This window comes from Eretmochelys imbricata, chromosome 3 (assembly GCF_965152235.1).
Source record: "Eretmochelys imbricata isolate rEreImb1 chromosome 3, rEreImb1.hap1, whole genome shotgun sequence".
Lineage (NCBI taxonomy): Eukaryota > Metazoa > Chordata > Testudines > Cheloniidae > Eretmochelys > Eretmochelys imbricata.
Window position 1 is genome coordinate 84,839,537 of NC_135574.1, and position 12,674 is coordinate 84,852,210.

Sequence of the window (12,674 nt, forward strand, 5' to 3'; positions counted from 1 at the left end):
TAATGGCTGCTGGGGCCTTTACACTGCTGAGGAATCTGGAGTGCAGTGCACTCAGGCCTTGTCCCCTCCCTTCCCTCAAATGTCACTGTCAAGCTATCCTTCAGTGGCTCAAGAGTGTGGTTACCAACCTCAGGGCAGACTGTTAGGAGGCCGGGCACAACCCCAAATAGGATGTGAATTCTATACTTAGATGTCACCAGATATCATATGTAAACTCCTGAGGCACTATAAACATCCTAACTGTGGAGTCACTAACAGTCCCTTTGTGTACTCCAGTTTATCTTGTCACCTAGGCAAGCTTGTCTTTATGATAGATTGCCCCTTATATAGAAAAAAAAGTCACAATATTCAGGTTACTCCCAGTCCCAAAGGACCAGTCACTTATCTCAGGTCAATTGCACCTTAGATCTCACATCAAGACAATGTTTGTAGCCATTTCTATAACAAACTATTTAAAGATTTATAAACTACAAAAAGAGAACAAGAGTTATTTACAAGGGTTAAAACAGGTAAACATACACATACAAATGAGTTATAGTCTTAAATTGCAAATGGTAATAGAAGCTTTTATAATAAGCAAGCTCTATACGTCCCTTAGGGCTAACCAGCTAAATACTGGGGATCTCTTGCCGATGCCTAGAAAATCTTGCCCTTGAGAGTCCAAGCAACATAGAGATACACTTTCTCCTTTGTCAGAGATTTTTATTCCTCTACCCCCTTGGCTGAGCTGCCAGTTCAGCTGATAGGAGGAATTCACTTGTATGTTCCCCCTTCATGGAGCAATCCACAGTCTTTTGTCCTCTGATATTCCACAATAGTTTATCTGGTGTTAATAGGTCCTGCCCAACAGCAAAAAGCCCAACACTTTGTTTGAAGCCAGTATTTCACACTGATGCCTGATTTACACTGGAAAATTAAGTCAGCTTTATTATATCATTCAGGGTTGTGAAAAATCTACATCCCTGACCAGCATAGTTTAGCTGACCTAACCCGCAACATAGACAGTGCTATGTCCGTGGAAGAATTCTTCCATCAACATAGCTATTGCCTATCGGGAGGTGGATTACCTCAACATACAGGAGAACCCTTCCATTGGCAGAGGTAGTGTCTACACTGACTTGCAGCATTTCAAGTGTAGACAAGTCTTAATTCAGGTCTCTTTCCTGTCTGGTGATTTACACAGTTACAGAGACTTACAGCAGTATCCTTACAATGTGCGATACAGATGTTAAGTGAGATTAATGCATGTAGCAATTTACAAGCATTCAGTAAGGTCTAAACCCTAAGCACAATTTTATAACTCAAATACCTATTTTACCAATACTAACCCACAGGTGAACCAGCCTGGTTCCAGCTATGAATTTGTCAATGCTCAGTTGAGACCTAGGGACTTCAGCATGAGCTGGATTTACCCTGCCTTTATGGCAGCTGAGCATTTCCCAATCCTCAAGTGCTCATTGAAGGCAGCTTTAAATCTTTTAGCACTGTTCTGACAGCACAAATTGACATTAGTGTGGGCTAAGATTGGGTTGTGACACTCTGTACCTCGGGGGAAGACCCTACACCCGCATATTCATCTTTATAAAATAATTGTGTGGTATCCAATGCAAAGTTTCTCATGTTGGGTGTCCTCGGAAGGCTCATAATGCACTGAGCACGGTTGTTATAGTGATGTTATAGTAATTGTTACAGTAATGTTATAGTAAGGTTATAATTTCATGTATATAGTTATGAGGCTGAAAATGTATCCTCATGGCTTAAAGCAAGCCCATGCAAAAACTCTCCAAGAACAGGGGGCAGTTCACATCTCATCAGAGCATGGATGGAACAAACCCAGCCCAGCCTCACAGGAACAATGGACACTGGTTTAGGCAGCAAAAAAATAATCTGTTGGACTCTTGAGGGAGTCACCCCCTTCCTTTGACAGTTTGGGACTGCGATGAGGTAATGCTCAGGGGTAATGCTCTGAATGGGGGCGGGGGGGGGGAGGGGGAAGCCAGGAGACAAAAAAGGTCATGATAAAAGCAAGAGACATTTTGCCATGCTCTCTCTCTTCCACCTACATCTATAGATACCACCACCACCAAGAAACTGAAGCACTGATCAAAGCGGAGAGCCTCGCTGAAGAGCCAGCCTGTGGTGAGAAGCATCTAAGTTTGTAAGGACACTGAAAGTGTTAAGATCATCTTAGAATGCATTTTGCTTTTATTTCATTTGACCAACTCTTCTATTATCTCCCTGTGTGAGCTACAGCAAGTCACTCCTGTCTCAGTTTCTCCACCTGTAAAATGGGGATAATACCTATTTCGCAGGATGGCTGTGAGGAATAATTAGCTAATGTTTGCAAAGGATTTTGTACATGAAAATTTTAAAGCAGAAGTGTTTCAAAGCCTTCCAGCTCCAGATTAAAGAAAAGGATGCAAAGTAAATGCAGTCTCCTCTTTAGATTAAATACTAAACTCTACTAGTGCACACACAGAGAACATAGGTCATTTAGATGGAATGTGTGCCTATCTGCATACTGAATGAACCAACTCAATGCAGATAGGCATAATCAGCTCCTTGCTAGGTACTGTGATATTGAATCTCCATGATTTACTAATTCATAAGTGAGATTATGTTTTTCATGTTTGTGACACAGCATGTTAGCAAGTATGGTGGGTGGACTGGCCACTTTCAGACTTTATCATTCCTTTCTGACATGGCATTTTGTCTGCCAGGTGAGTGCAGTGACATGAAATGGTTCAAATAAAGCCAGTCAGGCAGCATTTGGCCGGAAGCTTCCATTCTGAGGTCCACATTTTCATAATTGGGTAAACAAAGAAACAGGCATCTAATGGGATGATTGTATGTGCGTTTTACAACTGGTCACAAGAACTCAGTTTTTGTGAACACAATACTGCATAAACAGTGTTGTGTGCTGCACAGTTGCACACATGTAATTACAAAATATCGGGCCTGACTTTGAGTGGGAAGGAGATGAGTGAAAAAACATACAGCCGTGGCTGGGAATCTTTCACTGTGAAAAATCAATCCTGCAAAATCTACAAAGCCACAACCTCTTATGATATCCATATTTGATTAGCCAATGGCCATTAATATACCTAGCAAGAAACATGACTCTTTTACATTGGATTTTCTGTTTAGATTAGTCTGTTCTTAAAAAATTCTATTGATCTAGATTAGTTTGTAGAGATTTGAAATTCAGAGCATGTTCCAAAAATCCCAAGGGCAAAAAGTTAATGTTAACTTACAAAAAAAGTTAATTCCACCCTTTATCCACCCCTCCACCTCTTCCCCCTCAAAAAATAAGTTACACTAGCGAAAGAGAGGACAGAATTTGTCTCAGTATTTGACCTTTTAACATAAATAGGTCCTGATATTTTCCTCTCATACTGAAGTAAGTTAGGAATAACTCCACTGAAATCAATGAAGTTACAGCAGTTGTAGCTCAATTTTTCCAAGCCATTTCCAGAGGGTGGGAGTACAGAAGGAGGTGGGAGCACAGAAGGAGGTGGGAGCTGAATTAAGATGGCACAGGCAGCCTGAATTTTGGCATTTCCTAACTTCTGAGTACTTGACTTTGTTACCTTCTTTTAACATTGTTTTTTAGTTTGTACTATGATAATATCTAGGCCAGCGTTTTTCAAAGTTCAGGTTGTGACCCAGCACTGGGTTGCGGCATGTCAGGCACTGGGTCACTCTGATCAGCACTGCCGACCGCGACATTGAAGTCCCATTGGCGGTGCTGCCCAACTAAGGCAGGCTAGTGCCCACCTATTCTGACACCATGCTGCACCCCGGAAGTGGCCAGCAGCGGGTCCGGCTTCTAGGCAGGGGGGCCACAGGGCTCTGTGTGCTGCCCCCACCCCGAGCACTGACTCTGCATTCCCATTGGCCAGAAACCAGTCAAAGGGAGCTGGGGGGGGGGTGAAGCCTGTGGATGAGAGCTGCACGGAGCTGCTTGCGTGCCTCCACCTAGGAGCCGGACCTGCTGCTGGCTGCTTCTGGGGAGCAGCACAGTCTGCGGTGCCAGGACAGGCAGGAAGCCTGCCTTAGTACCCCCGCTGTCCCGCTGACTGGGAACTACCTGAGGTATGTCTGTGCCCCAATCCTGTGCCCCAATCCCCTAACCCTTAGCTCCCCCAAACCTGGAACCCCTCCCTCACTCCAAACCCCTCATCCCAGCCCACCCTAGAGCCTGCACCGCCAACCCAGAGCCCTGACCCCCTGCCACACCCCAACCCCCTGCCCCAGCCCAAAGCCCCCTACCCCACCCTGAATTCTTCATTCCTGGCCCCACCCCACAGCCCTCACCCCCATACCCCAACCCTCTCCCATGAGCCTCTCCCATGCCCCAAACCCCTCATCCCCAGCTCTGTTGGGTCATGGGCACCAACAATTTTCTTCAACTGGGTCCCCAGAAAAAAGTTTGAAAACCAGTGATCTAGGAGGTGGTCTTGGATTTTGGATTCATAGGAGGCTGAAGAAATACACACACTACTCTTGTTGAGGTGCTGGTACTTAATACACAACCATAGTTTAGCATGAAGAAACATTTGTCCTCTGTGTATACTTGAGCCAGGTTTATAACATTTCATTACAATGTTGCTCATTCATGCCTGACAATTACCAGAAAGTGCCCTTCCAACTCTTAATGCTACTGTTATTTTTCTTATGTCCATCCTTTACTGTAATCAACTGCACAACACAGTACTTCCTTGGTCTAGCTCTGGAGGATCAACAAGCTGTTTAACAGAAAACTGTTGGTTCTGTACTGATGCCTTCAGAAGATTAGACAAAAGTACTGTAAATGCCAGTCAGTACTTTCCAAAAAATATTGGGGAAGGGTGATATAGCAAGAGAGAGCTGCCATTTCACTCTTCAGGATAACTGCACAAACATTAAAATTTCAGGAACATGAATGTTTTTATTGTGGGATGTTCTGTGCATACTAAGTAGTTTTGTATTAACTAATGATATCCTAGGTGGTATCCTGCATCAGCTATGACAACCTAAATTAGAGGAGAAGTAAAGGCAGCCACAAAACTAATATATATAAATAAAATAAAACAAATAAATAAAATGGAAGAAAGGGGAAGTTTATAGTAATTAATATAAATCAGAAGTTAGCAATTATAGAAATTGATAAGGGAAAGGAAAGGGAATCAAGGAGAAATCTTTGGTCAGCAGAGTTAAGGACAACAACTAATATGAATATTAGGAACAAAAAGATCCTAACAATGCTATTGGTCCATTACTAGATGAGAATGATAGAATTGTCAGTAATATGTCAGAAAAGGAAGAAAAGTTCAATAACTATTTCTGTTCTACATTTAGGAAGAAAACAGATGATATAGTCATATCACATGATGACATTCTTTCTAATCCACGAGTATCTCAAGAGGATACTAAACAGAAGCTACTACAGGTAGACATTTTCAAATCAGCAGGTCTGGATAACTGGCATCCAAGAGTTTTAAAAGAGCTGGATGAGGTGTTTGCTGGACCATTTAATGTTGATTTTCAATAAGTCTTGGAATACCACAGAAGGTCCAGAAAATTGGAAGAAAGCTCATATTGTGCCAAATTTTAAACAGAGTAAACAGGACGACTTGGGTAATTACAGGTCTGTCAGTCTGACGTTGATCCCAAGCAAGGCAATGGAGTATCTGATACAGGACTTGATTAATAAATAATTAAAGGAGGGTAATATAATTAAGTGCCAATCAACATAGGTTCATGGAAAATAGATCCTGTCAAACTAACTTGATATATTTATTTGATGAAATTGCAAGTTTGGTTAATAAAGGTAATAGTGTCAAATATAATATATTTAGACTTCTGTAAGGCATTTGACTTGGTACTGCATAACATTTTGATTAAAAAACAAGAATAATATAAAATTAACATGGCATGGCTTAAAAGCTGGCTAACTGACAGGTCAAAACATCACTGTAAAAGGGGAATCATTATTGAATGTGTGTGTTTCGAGTGGGGTCCCAAAGGGAATGGTTTTTGGCCCTATGCTAATTAACATTTTTGTTAATGCCCTGGTAAAAATATATATATAAAATTATCACCGATACAGTTTGAAGAGGACACAAAAATTGCGGGATTGGTAAATAATGAAGAGGACTGGTCATTGATAGAGAGTGATCTGGATAGTTTTGTAAGCTGGGCTCAAGCAAATAATAAACATTTTAAAATGGCTAAATGTATTTGTGACACTGCACCCTATAGTCTTCATAGTGATATAATTATATGGTTATAGCATAATTATGATGCATTTTGTACAAGATGGGTTATGTGAGGTGTCGTTGAAAAAGTTATGACTTGCTGAATGTAATTATTCCATTTATATGCATGTATCATTTTTGTACCTAAAGTTAGGAATATTGACTGTGTATCTATTTCAATCATGCTTACTCTGGGTGACACCCACAACTAGACTTTCTGGTACAAAAAATGAAGAAGCCAGACAGTACTGATGGCTCATCAGCAAAGACAATGGACCCTGGAAGAAGTTAACCTTCCTGTGAACATTTTGGCCAGCCTATAAGCAATGGCTGTCCATCATGGTGGCAGTCCATGTCATGTCATCAGTCATTGTGAGCAGTCTCCAAAAGGCAATGCCCCAACTCATCCCTACTTACCTGAGATTGAGGGATCCTGGTTCAGCAGCTGATTTGATCTGTGTTCCTCCTGTGCATGCCACCATCACCAGGCACAGAAGAAGGTCCGGGTTGTCTGTCACACCAGAGCTGAGGCAATCGGTCAGACATGACCCTCCCTCCGTGACTGATGTCTCATCTATAAAGAATAGATTTTTTGACGGTTAGTCCATAACATCTGTAAGGGCTAGAGGGCCTGGACTTCACGCCCTTGATTCCAAACCACTGAGTGTTCTTTACTTACTTGTACCTAATAAACTGTCTTCTCATTCACTTTTAATTTTGTCTCTTTTCTGTTTCACTGAGACGATAGGTGACAGACCCTAAATCAGGGATTACCCAAACTTCCATCATTAGCAGGGGTCCTTTAATATCCCTTTTAGTTCCCTTTTCCCCTAACAGGCTCAGCGGTACCCCAGTTCCAGGTGGCACCCCAGGGGGAACCCATCACAGTACCTATCTAGGAACAAAGAATGCAGGCCACCCTTACACAATGGGGAACTGAATCCTGGAAGCAGTGACTCTGAAAAAAGATTTGGGGATTATGATGGATAATCAGCTGAACATGAGCTCCACAATGTGACCCTGTGGCCAAAAGAGCTAATGTGATCTGGGGATGCATAAATTTGGGAATTTCACTTAGGAGTAGAGAGGTTATTTTATCTCTGTATTTGGCACTGGTGCAACCACTGCTGGGGTACGGTGTCCAGTTCTGGAGACCACAATTCAAGAATGATTTAACAATTAGCTCCCTCCAATTTGTTCACATCCTTCCTGTAGTGGGGAGCCCAAAACTGGACGGAGTATTCCAGATGTGGCCTCACCAGTGCTGAATAGAGGGCAATAATCACTTCCCTTGATCTGCTAGCAATGCTTCTACTAATGTAGCCCAATATGCCATTAGCCTTCTTGGCAACAAGAGCACACTGTTGACTCATATCCAGCTTCTCGTCCACTATAATTCCCAGTCCTTTTCTGCAGATCTGCCGCTTAGCCAGTCGGTCCCCAGCCTGTAGCAGTGCCTGGGATTCTTCTGTCCTAAGTGCAGGACTCTGCACATGTTCTTGTTGATCATCATCAGATTTCTTTTGGCCCAATCCTCCAATTTGTCTAGGTCACTCAGGACCCTATCCCTACCCTCCAGCATATCTACCTCTTCCCACATCTTAGTGTCATCTGTAAACTTGTTGAGGTGCAATCCATCCCATCATCCAGATCATTAATGAAGATGTTGAACAAAACCAGCCTCAAGACAGACCCCTTGGGCACTACACTTGATACCGGCTGCCAACTAGACATTGAGCCATTGATCACTACCCGTTGAGCCCAACGATCTAGCCAACTTTCTATCCACCTAATAGTCCATTCATCAAATCCATACTTTTTTAACTTGCTGGCAAGAATACTTTGGGATACCATATCAAAAGCTTTGCTAAACTCAAGATATATCACATCCACCACTTTTCCCATATCCATAGAGCCAGTTATCTCATCATAGAAGGCAATCAGGGTGGTCAGGCATGACTTGCCCTTGGTGAATCCATATTGACTGTTCCTGATCACCTTCCTGTCCTTCAAGTGCTTCAAAATGGATTCCTTGAGGACCTGCTCTATGATTTTTCCAGGGACTGAGGTGTGGCTGACCGGTCTGTAGTTCCCCAGATTCTCCTTCTTCCCTTTTTTAAAGATGGGCACTATATTTGCATTTTTCCAATTGTCAAGGACCTCCCCCAGTCACCACGGGTTTTCAAAAATAATGGCCAATGGCTCTGCAATCACATCCGCCAACTCCCTCAGCACACTCGGATGCATTAGATCCAGCCCCATGGACTTGTGTATGTCCAGCTTTCCTAAATAGTCCTTAACCTGTTCTTTCACCACTGAGGGCTGCTCACCTCTTCCCCATATTGTGCTGCCCAGTGCAGCAGTCTGGGACATGACCTTGTCTGTGAAAGCTGAGGCAAAAAAAGCATTGAGTACTTCAGCTTTTTCCACATCATCTGTCACTAAGTTGCCTCCCCCATTCAATAAGGGTCCCACACTTTCCCTGACCTCCTTCTTGTTGCTAATATACCAGTAGAAACCCTTCTTGTTACCCTTCACAACCCTTGCTAGCTGCAACTCCAATTGTGCTTTGGCCTTCCTGATTACACCCCTGCATGCTCCAGCAACATTTTTATTCTCCTCCCTAGTCATCTGTCCAAGTTTCCATTTCTTGTAAGCTTCCTTTTTGTCTTTAAGATCACAGAAGATTTCTCTGTTAAGCCAAGCTGGTCACCTGCCATATTTGCTATTCTTTCTGCACATTGGGATGGTTTGTTCCTGCACCCTCAATAAGTCTTCCTTAAAATACAGGCAGCTCTCCTGGACTCCTTTCCCCCTCATATTAGCCTCCCAGGGGGTCCTGCCCATCAGTTCCCTGAGGGAGTCAAAGTGCTTTTCTGAAGTCCAGGGTCCATATCCTGCTGCTCTCCTTTCTTCTTTTTGTCAGGATCCTTGAACTCGACCATTTCATGGTCATCACTGCACAGTTTGCCACCCATTTCTACTTCCTCTACCAATTCCTCCTTGTTTGTGAGCAGTAGGTCAAGAGGATCACAGCCCCTACTATACAGCCCCTAATCTAGAACTCTAACTAGATTATCACAATTGTCCCTTCTGGCCTTGGAATCTATGGATGTACCTACACTTAAACTTCATGCCAAGATCAATAATAGTGGCTCTTCCTTCATTGACTAAATGCAAGTCATTTTTGGATCATTCAGGGTAGATAGCCAGGTATTAGGTGGGCATATACCTCAATGGTAGGACTGATAGCATGTGGGGCTGAGATTCTGTTTCTGAACAATATTTGAGTGTTGAAATGTTTGAGCACCACAGTGACTAATAACTCAGCTGGGACAGTGCTTCAGACAGGTGCAGTTCAACTTTCTGATCCTCTTCTTCCTTGTGTTCTTTAGTCACCAGTACATATATGAGAGTCTGTGAACCTGTTTCTAACCCCCAGGAAGAGAATGGAGTCCTTCTGTGCCATTTCTTCTTTGAGCAGCTCCAAGATCATGAAAGTCAACATGAGTGGCTAGTCATTTTTAGAAGAGTAGCTCCCACTAAGATTCCAATGCTGTTCATTTTACTGTTCACTTGCAGATGGCATTTATTCAAGACAGGGTGAGAGAATAGAAATACTGCCTTACATAATAAGATGACTTATGATTGTATTTAACACAAAGATCTGGTGATTCTTAGCTTCTTAGACATCATGGTCAGTATAACTGAAGATACTTTTCTTTCTAATCAAGAAGAAGATACTTTTCTTTCTAATCAAGTGGTGATAGGATGTTATAAAATTTCCCTTAAAGCTGTGAGAGTCTGTTCTGTCCTCTGGTAGTCAGAGACACAAGGTGGGTGAGGGAATATCTTTTATTGGACCAACTTCTAAATAAAAGAGATTACCTCACCTACCTTGTCGCTCTGATATCCTGGGACCAATATGGCTACAACAACACTACAAACAACAGTGACAGTCAGTTCATCTGCCACAAGACATATCAGAGGGGAGCACTAACAACCAGACTCCTCTGGGTGGATCCTATTTATCTGCAACAAACATCTGAGTATTATACAAGATTCTATCGGAGAAAGTAATGCAGCTAAACAATATGTTGCTTTAGATGAGCCCTACTACATTATTTCTGACAGTCACACAATCTATATGACTTTTTAAAGTATCTGTAGAATTTCTTTGAAAGGGTCGTTTGTATTCAGAAACCTTTGTGATTAAACTATATTAATGAATGAAAGTGTAACGTTTTCTTGAGCATAAAGATTCTTCTAACAGTCATTCATAAAAGATTTCTGCACTATTTGTCAAGAATTAGCTATACATACCAGTTCCACAGATCCTATGTCTTCCATTGCTGCTCATGTCTTTTCTATGATGCAGTATGCATGCATAAAGTGGCCTGAAAAAAGCACATAGGGACTATCATTACCCTCATGTCTGCCCATCTAGTTCAGCAATTAATTCTGCTCCCAATGCCCAAATCAATTCTGTCCCAACAGTTCTAGCCCAACATTAGTTCTGTTTCCACATCTATTCTGTTCCCCTCCAATCTCTCATAAGTTCTGCTGGTGCCCCAGCATCAACTCTGCTCCTCAAGCAACTGCTGATGTGAAGTGATGAGTCATCCCTGAACTACAATCTGGTTAATCCACATGCAGTGATTTGTCATTCCTGTGCTAGGCTTCAGCCAATCCACAAACTAAGAGCTGGTCTGCTGATTCTCAGGGCAAGTATATAAGCCTCACAGGAGCAACAGCCCCTCAGTCTGCCCAATGTCACTACAGGGCTTGGAACTCTCCCCTGCCTGATAGTGGTGACAGACTTCATAGACCTTGGCCTGCTCGAGCGCTGCTCCAGCGTAGCTCCCAGACCCACTCTTGCTTCGCTCTGAACCTACTCCTGACTCTGGCTCCAACCTCTGGTTCCAGTTCTTCATCCAACTGCCACCACACTGACCACCATACCCAACTACCACTGTACTTACCACTATGTCTTATCCTTTATGTCTCATTATTTCACATCTGGAGTTCTTCATCCCTGTGCCCAGCAAGGTGGAGCTGTAGCAGGCACCCCTCTTGCCAGGCTGGATGTTCCAGGGAGTGGGGAGGAGCAGCGAGCCATTCTGCCTCCATTGCTCACAGGAGGGGCAGAGAGAAGAGGGAGTGGAGTCGCTCTGAGTTGGTGGGCTCTTTCTGCTCACTCCTCCAATATACCCTCCTGTGAGAATGTTGTTGGCTCCTGAGTTGGGAGGGGGAGAGAGCTCTGTCTGCCTCCTGCAGCAGCCCTTATTGGCTGCTTTTCCCCAGGAGGTAGCAAATGGGGAAAGCAGTCAATCCAAGGGAGTTTTCCCCTAGGCAGTACTGAACATTTACACCCCTCAGACACCTGGCTAGCTTTTTCAAAAATGTATTACCCAGGTCTGCAACCGGGCATGCTTTAAGCACTGGCAGTCCAGGCTAAATTCTGTTACTCTGCAGTTGCTGTCTTCGGTGTCTTTCAATGAGAACTTTTCTAACTGAGGTACATTCCTTGGGCTTGAGTCTCCTCTTATTTACACTGATGTAAATCAGCAGTTATATCACTGAACTCAATGGAATTGTGTGTGTTAAACCGGTGTGAGAGGAGAATCAAGGCCCTAATCCTTAACAAACAGGTCTCTGAACAGGCTTGAGATATTTGCTCCACTTAATACTTTTTGTCTTCTACATACATTTTTCCTACAAGTAGCTTTCAATTTACTTCAGGAGTTGAACCTAATCACCACTAACTGGCATCTGGCAAGTACAGATAAAGTACAGATAAAACAGTAAGGACAAAATTGGGTGATGACACAAACACTTGGAAGTATATGTCAGTGGAAAGTACTATAACATACACCAATTTGGCATTCAGTGGGAAATAAATGTAACTTATGCACTGCTGGACTAAAGAGGGATAGCAGGAAAGGTAGATCTACAGGTTGCTTTATCTTACACTCTCTTGTTTTCCTGCTACCATATATCCCGGCATCACAGTGTGTATCATTCACCATGCTGGATTGTCACCTCCTGCTGGCAGTCTTGGGGATTAGCTTGAGGCCAATGCCCCCATCCATGGTCTGCACACCATCACCCAATCTCTGCCATCTGCCTACAGCCCCTCTCGCAACCTCAGGAACCACAGTGTCTTCTTTGTGGCTTGGCCTCCCAGCTGTGTCACTGACCATATTCCCCCCCTTCTGGGGTAGTATAGCTCCTAGTCCAGATGCTTCCCCAGTGGCAACTGGAGTCAATTGTCCTGCCATTTCCCCACTGGCGAGTGTGGGGAACCTGGGCCTGCCCACTACTTCTGGTCCCAGCCCAGGGACCCTCCAGACCGCAGTCACTTACTGCATTCCTTTGCTTCTACTATCGCTGCATTTCCCCAGACCACCTCCCCATGGCCACAGCACCCTCCTC

At 43.4% G+C, this 12,674-nt stretch overlaps 1 protein-coding gene across 1 annotated transcript in view; it reads right to left on the minus strand.

The window, feature by feature from the left end:
• Positions 1 to 11,427, minus strand: part of DDO (D-aspartate oxidase) — a 50,884-nt gene extending 39,457 nt beyond the window's left edge. Inside the window, exons 1-3 of the mRNA XM_077812938.1 lie at positions 11,222 to 11,427; positions 10,563 to 10,636; positions 6,657 to 6,813 (exon numbers count right to left, since the gene is read on the minus strand). The gene's annotated coding sequence lies outside the window, so the exon portion shown is untranslated. The remainder of the gene's footprint in view (positions 1 to 6,656; positions 6,814 to 10,562; positions 10,637 to 11,221) is intronic.
• Positions 11,428 to 12,674: the final 1,247 nt, after the last annotated feature.